Here is a 13,086-nt window from a genome sequence, read left to right on the forward strand (position 1 = left end):
GGACCCTTGGATGCGTCACGACCGCCATTCCCGGTGAACTCCTCGTAACAGCTTTGCTGTTCATCGAACGTCTGCCCACTAAGTCTCCGGGGACTCTAGGGCTCGAACCCACTTCGCGGCCAGCTTGGTCGGTCGCCTCCCCGAGCCGCTTCGCCGTTCCCTGCCGCGGTCGGTGGGAGGGGAGAGTCGCTACCCGCGGTTGTACCGCGGCTTCGCCGATCCTCGTTTCAGGGATAGCTTCGCCGCCCAGGGACAAGGGAGTCCCCTAGAGCTACAATACACAGACTTCAACACAGCGTGGTCATTCCTTGTTGGGGGCGCCTCGGTGGTGAGGAGCCCCCCCCGCTGCTGCTCCACTTAGCCCCCATTACGGGTCTCCTCCTCCGAGGGGGGCTCCAGTTGGATGCAGGGGTTTTAATGTGTGTGATTCATGAGGTCAACGATAATCCACTTTGATTCTGTAGTGGTGATTGAAAAGGGTAGGGCAATGCGACGTAATTGCGGCGACCAGTACCCATAAAAGAAAACCTAATGACAAATTTCAATTTTTAGGTTTGTGTAATTGGGGAGGTTTCAAAAAAATACTGTGGGTGTCATATTTGTTTTCAACCAGGGGTCACAAATTGATCTCATTAATTCCGTGCCGATAGTCGTAGGGATCCGGAACAGTGGCGGAATTCTGACGATAAATACCCAAATGGGTGACTTTTCAGAAAATAATATTTAGGGAAGTCTCAAGGGGTTGTCGGGGGTTTTAATAACCCATAGGGTTGGGGAACACGGGCTGAATGGTGACGAAAACTACCCGGAAAGGCGACTTTAAAAAATTTAATTTTTCTGGGAGGTTCCAGAATGTGATCGGGGGTTTTCAGGTTTTATCCCGTATGGTTTACGGTGGCCCGCCATTAGCAAATATTCCAAATCTAGGGATATGAGGGGACGGGCAGTACGGCGTTATATCGGCCAGAAAGTCCCAAAATGGAGAGTTAATGTCACATATTACATTTTTGAGGGGTTTCAGTGGGATGCCTGGGGTTTATATGGGTGTACTGCTAGTTGTCACTAGTCGTTCACATGAATTCCGTAGGGATAAGTCGTGGGGGTAGGGATCAGCGGTGGAATTGTGACAAAAAGTACCCAAAAAGTAGACTTCCAAATACAAAATTCAATTTTTTTGGAGGTGTATTGGGATTAATAGGTTTCCACTGCCAGTGGTCACCAATCGTGAACATCATTTCCGTGGCGATGAGTGGTAGGGGTTGGAAAAGCTGCGGAATAGTGACGATAAGTACCCGAAAAGGAGACTTATATGCATGATTTAATTTTTGAGGGTGTTTCAGCGGGTTTGAAGATGACGGTATTATATGGTCCCATTCATTTACTATCATATCTAACTGAGGTCACCCCTATGACATCCATATTTTGAGAGTAATACAGTAAAAAGTGAGACAGTCGCGGGAAACAAATGAGTAGTGTCCACACTTTTTTTTCCATATTTTAACTTTTTCTGAGTAATCAAGGACGTTGAAAGAAACTTAACTTCTATTCGTATAACATGTTATGAGCATATATAAATATCATTTTCGTTATCCTACACCTGATATTACGTCACGGGGATTAGGAGTTATGAAAGTTTTCCAGTAAAGAGGTGTTCATTGGTTTCTCATTGACCTTCTTGCGCTCACGAATCCCTGGAATGTGCCATGAGTCATTTAAATAAGAAATAAATGTAAATTTAATGTTTATTGCCTGCAGACGTCTTTGCTTTTCGGTATTATGATTACTGATAATGGTCTCATTAAGTCAAGCCACGTATCATTTGAAAGAAAAAGAATTGCACTTTCTTATTCCTGCAGTTCCATTTCGTTTTATACCTGATTTACACTGAATTTATAAATAAATATCCAAACAAGGTTCAATTTGAGCGTTTTTTGCTTACTGTCCCCTTGACGACCATCAAAACTGTTTATGCCGTTTTCATCATCTTTATATCACACTAAATTATAAATGGCATGTTCCAAATATTGGAAAACTTTGTTTTTCACATATACACAATTTTACGTTACACGTTTTATCACATGGTAAACCATTCAGTTTGTTTGTATTGGCTAAGGATGGATTTACTATAAATACCGTACACTTCATCGCACTAATAGAGAAAAATTTCGGGCAGGTAATGTCCCATGAGTCAACTCCATAAGAAATACATGTAAATTAAATTTTAAATGCCTACAAACGTATTTGTTTTTGCATATTAAATTTAGTGATATTGGTCACATTAAACTAAGCCACATGTCATTTGAAAGAAAAAGAATTGCACTTTCTTATTCCTGCAGTACCATTTCCTTTTCTATCTGATTTACACTTAATTTAGAAATAAACATCCAATTAATGTTCAATTTTATCGTGTTTCGCTTACTGTCCCCTTGACAACCGTCAATATTGTTTATGCCGTTTAAAATATCTTTCTATCACACTAAATTATAAATGGCATGTTCCAAGGAGATGTATTACTACCACTTTCTAGCGAAACTAAAATCTGCTCTAGAAAAATTTTCCCTTACATTTGATAAAACAAATAATGCACTGTTAAAAAATCTTTGGGACTACGAACCTCCGCTGAAACCAAACACCTCCTCCCCAAATGTGCCCTCAACCCTTCCAATATCCCTATCCGCTAATTCCCTGTCCAGTATTATTATGCCATGACTCTTTTAATCCGTAAAACGTGATCAACTAATCTGCCTGCAACATTACTAAACGAAACGCCCAGGAGACAGCTGCAAAGCTGGGAACTGCGGAAAACAATAACGAGAAATATACTTGGACTTGGACCTATTACTACCACGAATCTTCTCCTTATATATAACATCGCATGTGTAACCACTCACTCACTCATGTATACTAATTCCCGACCACTTCCAGAAAAGTTGGAGAGCTGAAATTTGTTGCACAGGTGGAGAAAAAATATTCATCGGGAGGAAAATTCCGAAAACTCGAAAAAGTCGATTAGTTTTCGAGATATATCGACTTGAATTAACATGGGAGCCTTATGGGACTAAAACTTTTTCCCAATTATTCCGTATTTGTTAATGTTTCAGGAATATGAGATTCCTGTGACGAAAACAAGATTTTTTGTTCAATTTTTCGATGTGATTGCCATTGCGATATTCTGATAAAAAGTATTTTTTATGATTTTTTGAAAATTTCCTATGCTTTTCTTACGGGCCTATCTTTGGAATTTTTTTTGACCAACTTGCAATAAAAGTAGGACAAATTCCTTGAAACGCAAGATACTAGATTTTTTGCTTGATTTTTTGGCTATCTTGGAATATTCACACGTCGAAAGAATTCCGAGGAATAAACGATTTTCGATTTTCCATTGTCGAGGAGACGAATATTAAATTTCGGATTTCGGCTTTCAGACTTCGGCATATGAAAATTTGGAATCTCCGTGAAAACCCTTAGAGGGTACTCCGTACCCTCACGCCCTACCCAGTTTTTCCGATAACCCTCTTGGTTAATTCATAATAAAATTCCGAAAAATATCCTGCACGTGAGAAAATCATTGTCGCCATTATTTTGTGAAGCACACGATCTTGAATAACTTGGCAACCGTTCAAGTTAGAGGAATGAAATTTTCAGGGTAATACTATTATCAAAAAAGACAACTTTTGAAATGATAACCATTCCACTCGATCGATTCATGTGAGAGTTATATCGATACCAATCTCCTTGGATACGCTTTATTCGCTAATAACTTTCTCGTTATTCGAAGTATGAATACGAAATTCAAATGTAATACTAAAATTGACGTGATTAATCTGCCAAAAGTTAAATCAAGCGGATCGAATAATTAGAAGCGAAGTTATAATCGATCCAAGGGTGCATTCGATACATGTCTTTTTCAGACTTGTTTACATAGTTACGGGGAAAAAAGTTTTAATAATTTGCTTGGACAGCCACGTTCTATACTCACATGTGAAATATTTCGATGAGTAATGATTCATAATGAAGATATATCGAAATGAAATTATATCGATAGGTCTAAATTTCTCCTTTGTTATTGACCGTAGATGTCCGACATTTTTAGGATAGTACGTGATTGGTGATATAAGATTTCTGTTATATTTTGGTCTCCATGGCAACCATAGTTTCAACTTTATGCCGAAATATATTTTCAATGTAAAGTAAATGGGGATATATCAAAATCGTTTTATACAAATATCCTCACAAGCACACGATCTTGAATAACTTGGCAACCGTTCAAGTTAGACAAACGAAATTTTCAGGGTAATACTATTATCAAAAAGGACAACATTTGCAATGATAACTATTCCAATCGATCGATTAATGTGATAGTTATATCGATATCAACCTCCTTGGATATGCTTTATTCGCTAATAACTTTTTTGTTATTCAAGGTATGAATACGAAATTCAAATATAATACTAACATTTACGTGCTTAATCAGACAAAAGTTTAATCAAGTGGATCGAATAATAAGAGGCGAAGTTATTATCGATCCAAGTGTGATTCGATACATGTCTTTTTCAGACTTATTTACATAGTTACGGGGATAAATTTTTTTATGAATTTGCTTAGACAGCAACTTTCTATGCTCACATGTGAAATATTTTGATGAGTAATGATAGCTTATGAATATATATCGAAATGAAATAATATCGATAGGTCTAATTTTCTCTTTTGTTATTGAGAGTAACAGTTTGAAATTTTTAGGATAGAACGTGAATGGAGATATAAGATTTCTGTTGTCTTTTGGTCTCCATGGCAACCATAGTTTTATCTTAATGCCGAAATATATTTTCAATGTAAAGTAAATGGGGATATATCAAAATCGTTTCATACAAGTTTCCTCTTTTGCGAGATTAATAAAAATATAAGCACATTATCCTTACCATAGAGGTCACATTTAGCAATGATGAACATTCCGCTTGATCCATTTTCCAACAAGAAAAATCGAATCGAAAATGCTGGAATTCGATTTTTCCCTTATTTCTTTTTTATTGAATTAGGTAAGGGACTTAAACTCTTACCGGTAGATAAAGAAAGGTACAAAACAAGATGAAAGTTTCAATAACCTAATGCAGTTGTTGTAGTTGAAGTTATGATCGATAAAATTGTGTACTGTAGAGACCTCTTTTGCAGACCTTTTACTATAGTTGCTGGGATAAGACTTTTAACGATATGCTAGAAGGTAACTTACTATTCACAAATATAAAATATTTTGCATAACTGCATCCCGTTATCAAGATATGTCGATATAAAGTTATATCGATAGGCGTCATTTTCTCCTACCATATTAACCGTACCTGCCCGAAATTTTTGTCTTTTAGTGCGATGAAGTGTACGGTATTTATAGTAAGTCCATCTTCAGCCGACACCAACAAACTGGAATGTTTACCCACGCGATAAAAGTTGTCACGTAAAATTGTTTCGTTGTAAAGAAAACACGGCTTTCCCATATCTAAGCCACGAACAGACATACTTTGGTCTTATATATTGTCATTGCGAATGCCAATCTGAATGAAAATTGATACCGATAGTATTCAATTAACAAATCTGTCGGAATAATATAAATTCCTTACCTCCAACCCGTAGCCGACTTCACTTTTCCATTCGGCTTCTTATTATTTTTTATAATATTCATTCCATTGACAGTTGAATATGATAGCCAATATTGAGACCTAAGAAATACATTATCACGTGTTGAAGTTGAGGTTAATTTCACGGATAAATATCTTTGGCAACTGTGAGGAAGGTCAATGTAACATGTACACAACCCTCTTTCCTTTCTTTCCTGGGGTACACCTTCAACTTTTTTGCGTCTTCCTCCCCAAAGACACCTACTGAGAGGGAAACAGCCCTGTCCTCTTCAGTGTCCATACTGATGTACGCAGATTTGGTGTATTATACCACTGCCAAGGAGTACCACCAATTATGCGGTTAATGAATATGGCGAATCTCGGCAAAGGAAAGATAGGATCGAAAGCTATACTGTACAAGGAAAGATATGAATGCACATAGGCGGATCTAGGGGCCATGAGGGCACGTGCCCCCCCCCCTCAGACTCTTAAAAATATGCAAGATTTTTTATACGGTCCCAATATCATTGCGTTCATTTTGTATTACGAGTTATCCTCATGACCCCCGGAACAAAATCCTGGATACGACCTTGCTTGTGCCTCCCCCCAGGAAGAAATCCTGCATCCGCCCCTGTGAATGCAACTATTTACTGTTTTGAATACATTCTCCTTACATATGCTTAAGGGTTGTTAGGGGAATTTTAATCACTCAATTAAAATACAAGAGTTAAATAGCACACTGAATTCAATGCAGAACTACATCCTCTTATCAAGATATATCGATATGAAGTTATATCAGTAGGTGTTATTTTCTCCTACCATATAAACCGTACCTGCCCCAATTTTTTGTCTATTACTGCGATGAAATGTACGATATTTATAGTAAATCCATCCTCAGCCAATACAAACAAACTGAATGGTTTACCATGCGATAAAACCTGTCACGCAAAATTGTGTCTGTGTGAAAAACTAAGTTTTCCAATATCTAAGCCACAAAAGGACAAACTTTAGTCTTATTTATTGTCATTGCGATTGCCAATCTAATTAGAAATTGAACCCGTATGTATTCAATTGGCACATCTGTCGGAATAATAGGGATTCGTGGTAGTAATATATCTCCTTGGAACATGCCATGTATAATTTAGTGTGATAGAAAGATATTTCAAACGGCATAAACAATATTGACGGTCGCCAAGGGGACAGTAAGCGAAACACGCTAAAATTGAACATTTTTTGGATGTTAATTTCTAAATTCAGTGTAAATCAGGTATAAAACGAAATGAAACTGCAGGAAAAAGAAATTGCAATTCTTTTTCTTTCGAATGATATGTGTCTTAACTTCATGTGACCATTATCACTAATTTAAATATGCAAAAGCAAAAACGTCCGCAGGCATTAAAAACTAAATGTACATGTATTTCTTATGGAAATGACTCATGGCACATTCCAGGGACTCATGAGCCCAAGAAGGTCAAAAAGAAACCAATCAACTCTTCTTTACTGGAACAATTTCATAACTCCCTAACCCCGCGACGTAATATCAGGTTTAGGATAACAAATATTTCATTTATATATGCTCATAACATGTTCTACGAAATGAAGTTAACAGATTCTTTCAACGTCCTAGATTACTCAGAAAAACGTAAAATATTCCGAAAATCACAGAAAATTACGATTCACAAAAGATTAACACAAGATTTCGTGAACTTATTCCTGAACGATGTAGTGAAAACTCATCAATAATATACAACTATGCATATGGTTTTAGAAAAAGGAATCGTTTCAGAAATATTTCAATCGATATATCCGCGAAAAAGTAAAAATGGTGAACACTACACATTTGTTTCCCGGGAAAGTCTTATTTTTTACTGTATTACTCTCAAAATATGGATGACATAGGGGTAACCTCTCTTAGATATGTTTGTAAATGGATGTGACAGTATAATACCGCCATCTTTGAACCCACAGAAACATCCTCGAAAAAATTAAATTATACATATAACTCCTTTTCAGGTACCTTTCGTTACAATTCCGCCGCTTTTCCAACCCCTACCACTCATCACCACGGAATTGATGTGGACGATTGGTGACTCCTAGCAGTGCAAATCTATTAACCTCCGGTTTCCCCCTTACACCTCAAAAAAAAAGAATTGTGCATTTTGATGTCTACTTTTTGGGTATTTTTCGTCACAATTCCACCGCTGATCCCTACCCTCACGACTCATCCCTACGGAATTCATGTGAACGACTGATGACCGCCAGCAGTACACCCATATAAACCCCAGGCATCCCCCCGAAACCCCTAAAAAATGTAAAATGTGACATAAACTCACCTTTTTGGGACATTCTGGCCGACATTACGCCGCATTGCCCGTCCCCTCACAGCTCTAGATATGGAATATTTGCTAATAGCGGGCCACCGTTAACCATGCGGGTGAAAAAAACCTGAAAACCCTCGATCACCTTCCGGAACCTCCCAGAAAAATACAACTTTTAAGGCCGCCTTTCCGGGTAGTTTTCGTCACCATTCAGCCCATATTCCTCAAACCTTCGAGTTATTAAAACCCCCGATAACCCCGTGAAATTTCCCAAAAAGATTATTTTCTGAAAGCTCGCCTATTTCGGTATTTATCGTCAGGATTCACCCACTGTTCCAGACCCCTACGACTTATCGGCACGGAATATATGAGAACGATTGGTGACCACTGGTTGATCGCAAATATAAAACCCCCGGTATTCCGTTGAAACCCCCCATAAAAATAAAATTTGCCATTAGGTCTTCTTTGAAGGGTACTTGTCGACGCCATTACGCTGCATTGCCCTACCCTTTCCAATAATAACTATAGAATCAATTTGGACTACTGTACCTAATACTATTTTATGCATATTAAGTGGAGTATACCACTGCCAAGGAGTGCCACCGATCAGTGGCTCTGCAAGGTGGTTTTGGGGGATAAGATCCCCCACCCAGGAGCTCACAGAAATTTTTAAGTTTTATCTATTTTACTTAATTGGATTAATATTGCTTATAGAATAGTGTGATAAATAAGAAAATATCCCTCAGAAGGCCGTAAAAATCACCATTTCCAAACATTTATCTTAATTTTTTTCGGCAAAGGCAGCCGGAAGGCCTCTGCACCTCCCGCTTACCCTGGCGGGCATGCAATACCTCCAAATCCCCCAGTATTAGTTGATCCTGAAACCCCCCCCCCCCTTTGCCTTAATTTCTAGCTGCGCCCCTACCACCAATCATGCAATTAATGAATATGGCTAATCTCGGCAAATGAAAGATTAGATCGAAAGCTGTACTATACAAGGAAAGATATGAATGCAACTATCTATTGTTTTCAATACAACATCGCATGTGTAACCACTCACTCACTCATGTATACTAATTCCCGACCACTTCCAGAAAAGTTGGAGAGCTGAAATTTGTTGCACAGGTGGAGAAAAAATATTCATCGGGAGGAAAATTCCGAAAACTCGAAAAAGTCGATTAGTTTTCGAGATATATCGACTTGAATTAACATGGGAGCCTTATGGGACTAAAACTTTTTCCCAATTATTCCGTATTTGTTAATGTTTCAGGAATATGAGATTCCTGTGACGAAAACAAGATTTTTTGTTCAATTTTTCGATGTGATTGCCATTGCGATATTCTGATAAAAAGTATTTTTTATGATTTTTTGAAAATTTCCTATGCTTTTCTTACGGGCCTATCTTTGGAATTTTTTTTGACCAACTTGCAATAAAAGTAGGACAAATTCCTTGAAACGCAAGATACTAGATTTTTTGCTTGATTTTTTGGCTATCTTGGAATATTCACACGTCGAAAGAATTCCGAGGAATAAACGATTTTCGATTTTCCATTGTCGAGGAGACGAATATTAAATTTCGGATTTCGGCTTTCAGACTTCGGCATATGAAAATTTGGAATCTCCGTGAAAACCCTTAGAGGGTACTCCGTACCCTCACGCCCTACCCAGTTTTTCCGATAACCCTCTTGGTTAATTCATAATAAAATTCCGAAAAATATCCTGCACGTGAGAAAATCATTGTCGCCATTATTTTGTGAAGCACACGATCTTGAATAACTTGGCAACCGTTCAAGTTAGAGGAATGAAATTTTCAGGGTAATACTATTATCAAAAAAGACAACTTTTGAAATGATAACCATTCCACTCGATCGATTCATGTGAGAGTTATATCGATACCAATCTCCTTGGATACGCTTTATTCGCTAATAACTTTCTCGTTATTCGAAGTATGAATACGAAATTCAAATGTAATACTAAAATTGACGTGATTAATCTGCCAAAAGTTAAATCAAGCGGATCGAATAATTAGAAGCGAAGTTATAATCGATCCAAGGGTGCATTCGATACATGTCTTTTTCAGACTTGTTTACATAGTTACGGGGAAAAAAGTTTTAATAATTTGCTTGGACAGCCACGTTCTATACTCACATGTGAAATATTTCGATGAGTAATGATTCATAATGAAGATATATCGAAATGAAATTATATCGATAGGTCTAAATTTCTCCTTTGTTATTGACCGTAGATGTCCGACATTTTTAGGATAGTACGTGATTGGTGATATAAGATTTCTGTTATATTTTGGTCTCCATGGCAACCATAGTTTCAACTTTATGCCGAAATATATTTTCAATGTAAAGTAAATGGGGATATATCAAAATCGTTTTATACAAATATCCTCACAAGCACACGATCTTGAATAACTTGGCAACCGTTCAAGTTAGACAAACGAAATTTTCAGGGTAATACTATTATCAAAAAGGACAACATTTGCAATGATAACTATTCCAATCGATCGATTAATGTGATAGTTATATCGATATCAACCTCCTTGGATATGCTTTATTCGCTAATAACTTTTTTGTTATTCAAGGTATGAATACGAAATTCAAATATAATACTAACATTTACGTGCTTAATCAGACAAAAGTTTAATCAAGTGGATCGAATAATAAGAGGCGAAGTTATTATCGATCCAAGTGTGATTCGATACATGTCTTTTTCAGACTTATTTACATAGTTACGGGGATAAATTTTTTTATGAATTTGCTTAGACAGCAACTTTCTATGCTCACATGTGAAATATTTTGATGAGTAATGATAGCTTATGAATATATATCGAAATGAAATAATATCGATAGGTCTAATTTTCTCTTTTGTTATTGAGAGTAACAGTTTGAAATTTTTAGGATAGAACGTGAATGGAGATATAAGATTTCTGTTGTCTTTTGGTCTCCATGGCAACCATAGTTTTATCTTAATGCCGAAATATATTTTCAATGTAAAGTAAATGGGGATATATCAAAATCGTTTCATACAAGTTTCCTCTTTTGCGAGATTAATAAAAATATAAGCACATTATCCTTACCATAGAGGTCACATTTAGCAATGATGAACATTCCGCTTGATCCATTTTCCAACAAGAAAAATCGAATCGAAAATGCTGGAATTCGATTTTTCCCTTATTTCTTTTTTATTGAATTAGGTAAGGGACTTAAACTCTTACCGGTAGATAAAGAAAGGTACAAAACAAGATGAAAGTTTCAATAACCTAATGCAGTTGTTGTAGTTGAAGTTATGATCGATAAAATTGTGTACTGTAGAGACCTCTTTTGCAGACCTTTTACTATAGTTGCTGGGATAAGACTTTTAACGATATGCTAGAAGGTAACTTACTATTCACAAATATAAAATATTTTGCATAACTGCATCCCGTTATCAAGATATGTCGATATAAAGTTATATCGATAGGCGTCATTTTCTCCTACCATATTAACCGTACCTGCCCGAAATTTTTGTCTTTTAGTGCGATGAAGTGTACGGTATTTATAGTAAGTCCATCTTCAGCCGACACCAACAAACTGGAATGTTTACCCACGCGATAAAAGTTGTCACGTAAAATTGTTTCGTTGTAAAGAAAACACGGCTTTCCCATATCTAAGCCACGAACAGACATACTTTGGTCTTATATATTGTCATTGCGAATGCCAATCTGAATGAAAATTGATACCGATAGTATTCAATTAACAAATCTGTCGGAATAATATAAATTCCTTACCTCCAACCCGTAGCCGACTTCACTTTTCCATTCGGCTTCTTATTATTTTTTATAATATTCATTCCATTGACAGTTGAATATGATAGCCAATATTGAGACCTAAGAAATACATTATCACGTGTTGAAGTTGAGGTTAATTTCACGGATAAATATCTTTGGCAACTGTGAGGAAGGTCAATGTAACATGTACACAACCCTCTTTCCTTTCTTTCCTGGGGTACACCTTCAACTTTTTTGCGTCTTCCTCCCCAAAGACACCTACTGAGAGGGAAACAGCCCTGTCCTCTTCAGTGTCCATACTGATGTACGCAGATTTGGTGTATTATACCACTGCCAAGGAGTACCACCAATTATGCGGTTAATGAATATGGCGAATCTCGGCAAAGGAAAGATAGGATCGAAAGCTATACTGTACAAGGAAAGATATGAATGCACATAGGCGGATCTAGGGGCCATGAGGGCACGTGCCCCCCCCCCTCAGACTCTTAAAAATATGCAAGATTTTTTATACGGTCCCAATATCATTGCGTTCATTTTGTATTACGAGTTATCCTCATGACCCCCGGAACAAAATCCTGGATACGACCTTGCTTGTGCCTCCCCCCAGGAAGAAATCCTGCATCCGCCCCTGTGAATGCAACTATTTACTGTTTTGAATACATTCTCCTTACATATGCTTAAGGGTTGTTAGGGGAATTTTAATCACTCAATTAAAATACAAGAGTTAAATAGCACACTGAATTCAATGCAGAACTACATCCTCTTATCAAGATATATCGATATGAAGTTATATCAGTAGGTGTTATTTTCTCCTACCATATAAACCGTACCTGCCCCAATTTTTTGTCTATTACTGCGATGAAATGTACGATATTTATAGTAAATCCATCCTCAGCCAATACAAACAAACTGAATGGTTTACCATGCGATAAAACCTGTCACGCAAAATTGTGTCTGTGTGAAAAACTAAGTTTTCCAATATCTAAGCCACAAAAGGACAAACTTTAGTCTTATTTATTGTCATTGCGATTGCCAATCTAATTAGAAATTGAACCCGTATGTATTCAATTGGCACATCTGTCGGAATAATAGGGATTCGTGGTAGTAATATATCTCCTTGGAACATGCCATGTATAATTTAGTGTGATAGAAAGATATTTCAAACGGCATAAACAATATTGACGGTCGCCAAGGGGACAGTAAGCGAAACACGCTAAAATTGAACATTTTTTGGATGTTAATTTCTAAATTCAGTGTAAATCAGGTATAAAACGAAATGAAACTGCAGGAAAAAGAAATTGCAATTCTTTTTCTTTCGAATGATATGTGTCTTAACTTCATGTGACCATTATCACTAATTTAAATATGCAAAAGCAAAAACGTC

This window comes from Ischnura elegans, chromosome 10 (assembly GCF_921293095.1).
Source record: "Ischnura elegans chromosome 10, ioIscEleg1.1, whole genome shotgun sequence".
Classification (NCBI taxonomy): domain Eukaryota; kingdom Metazoa; phylum Arthropoda; class Insecta; order Odonata; family Coenagrionidae; genus Ischnura; species Ischnura elegans.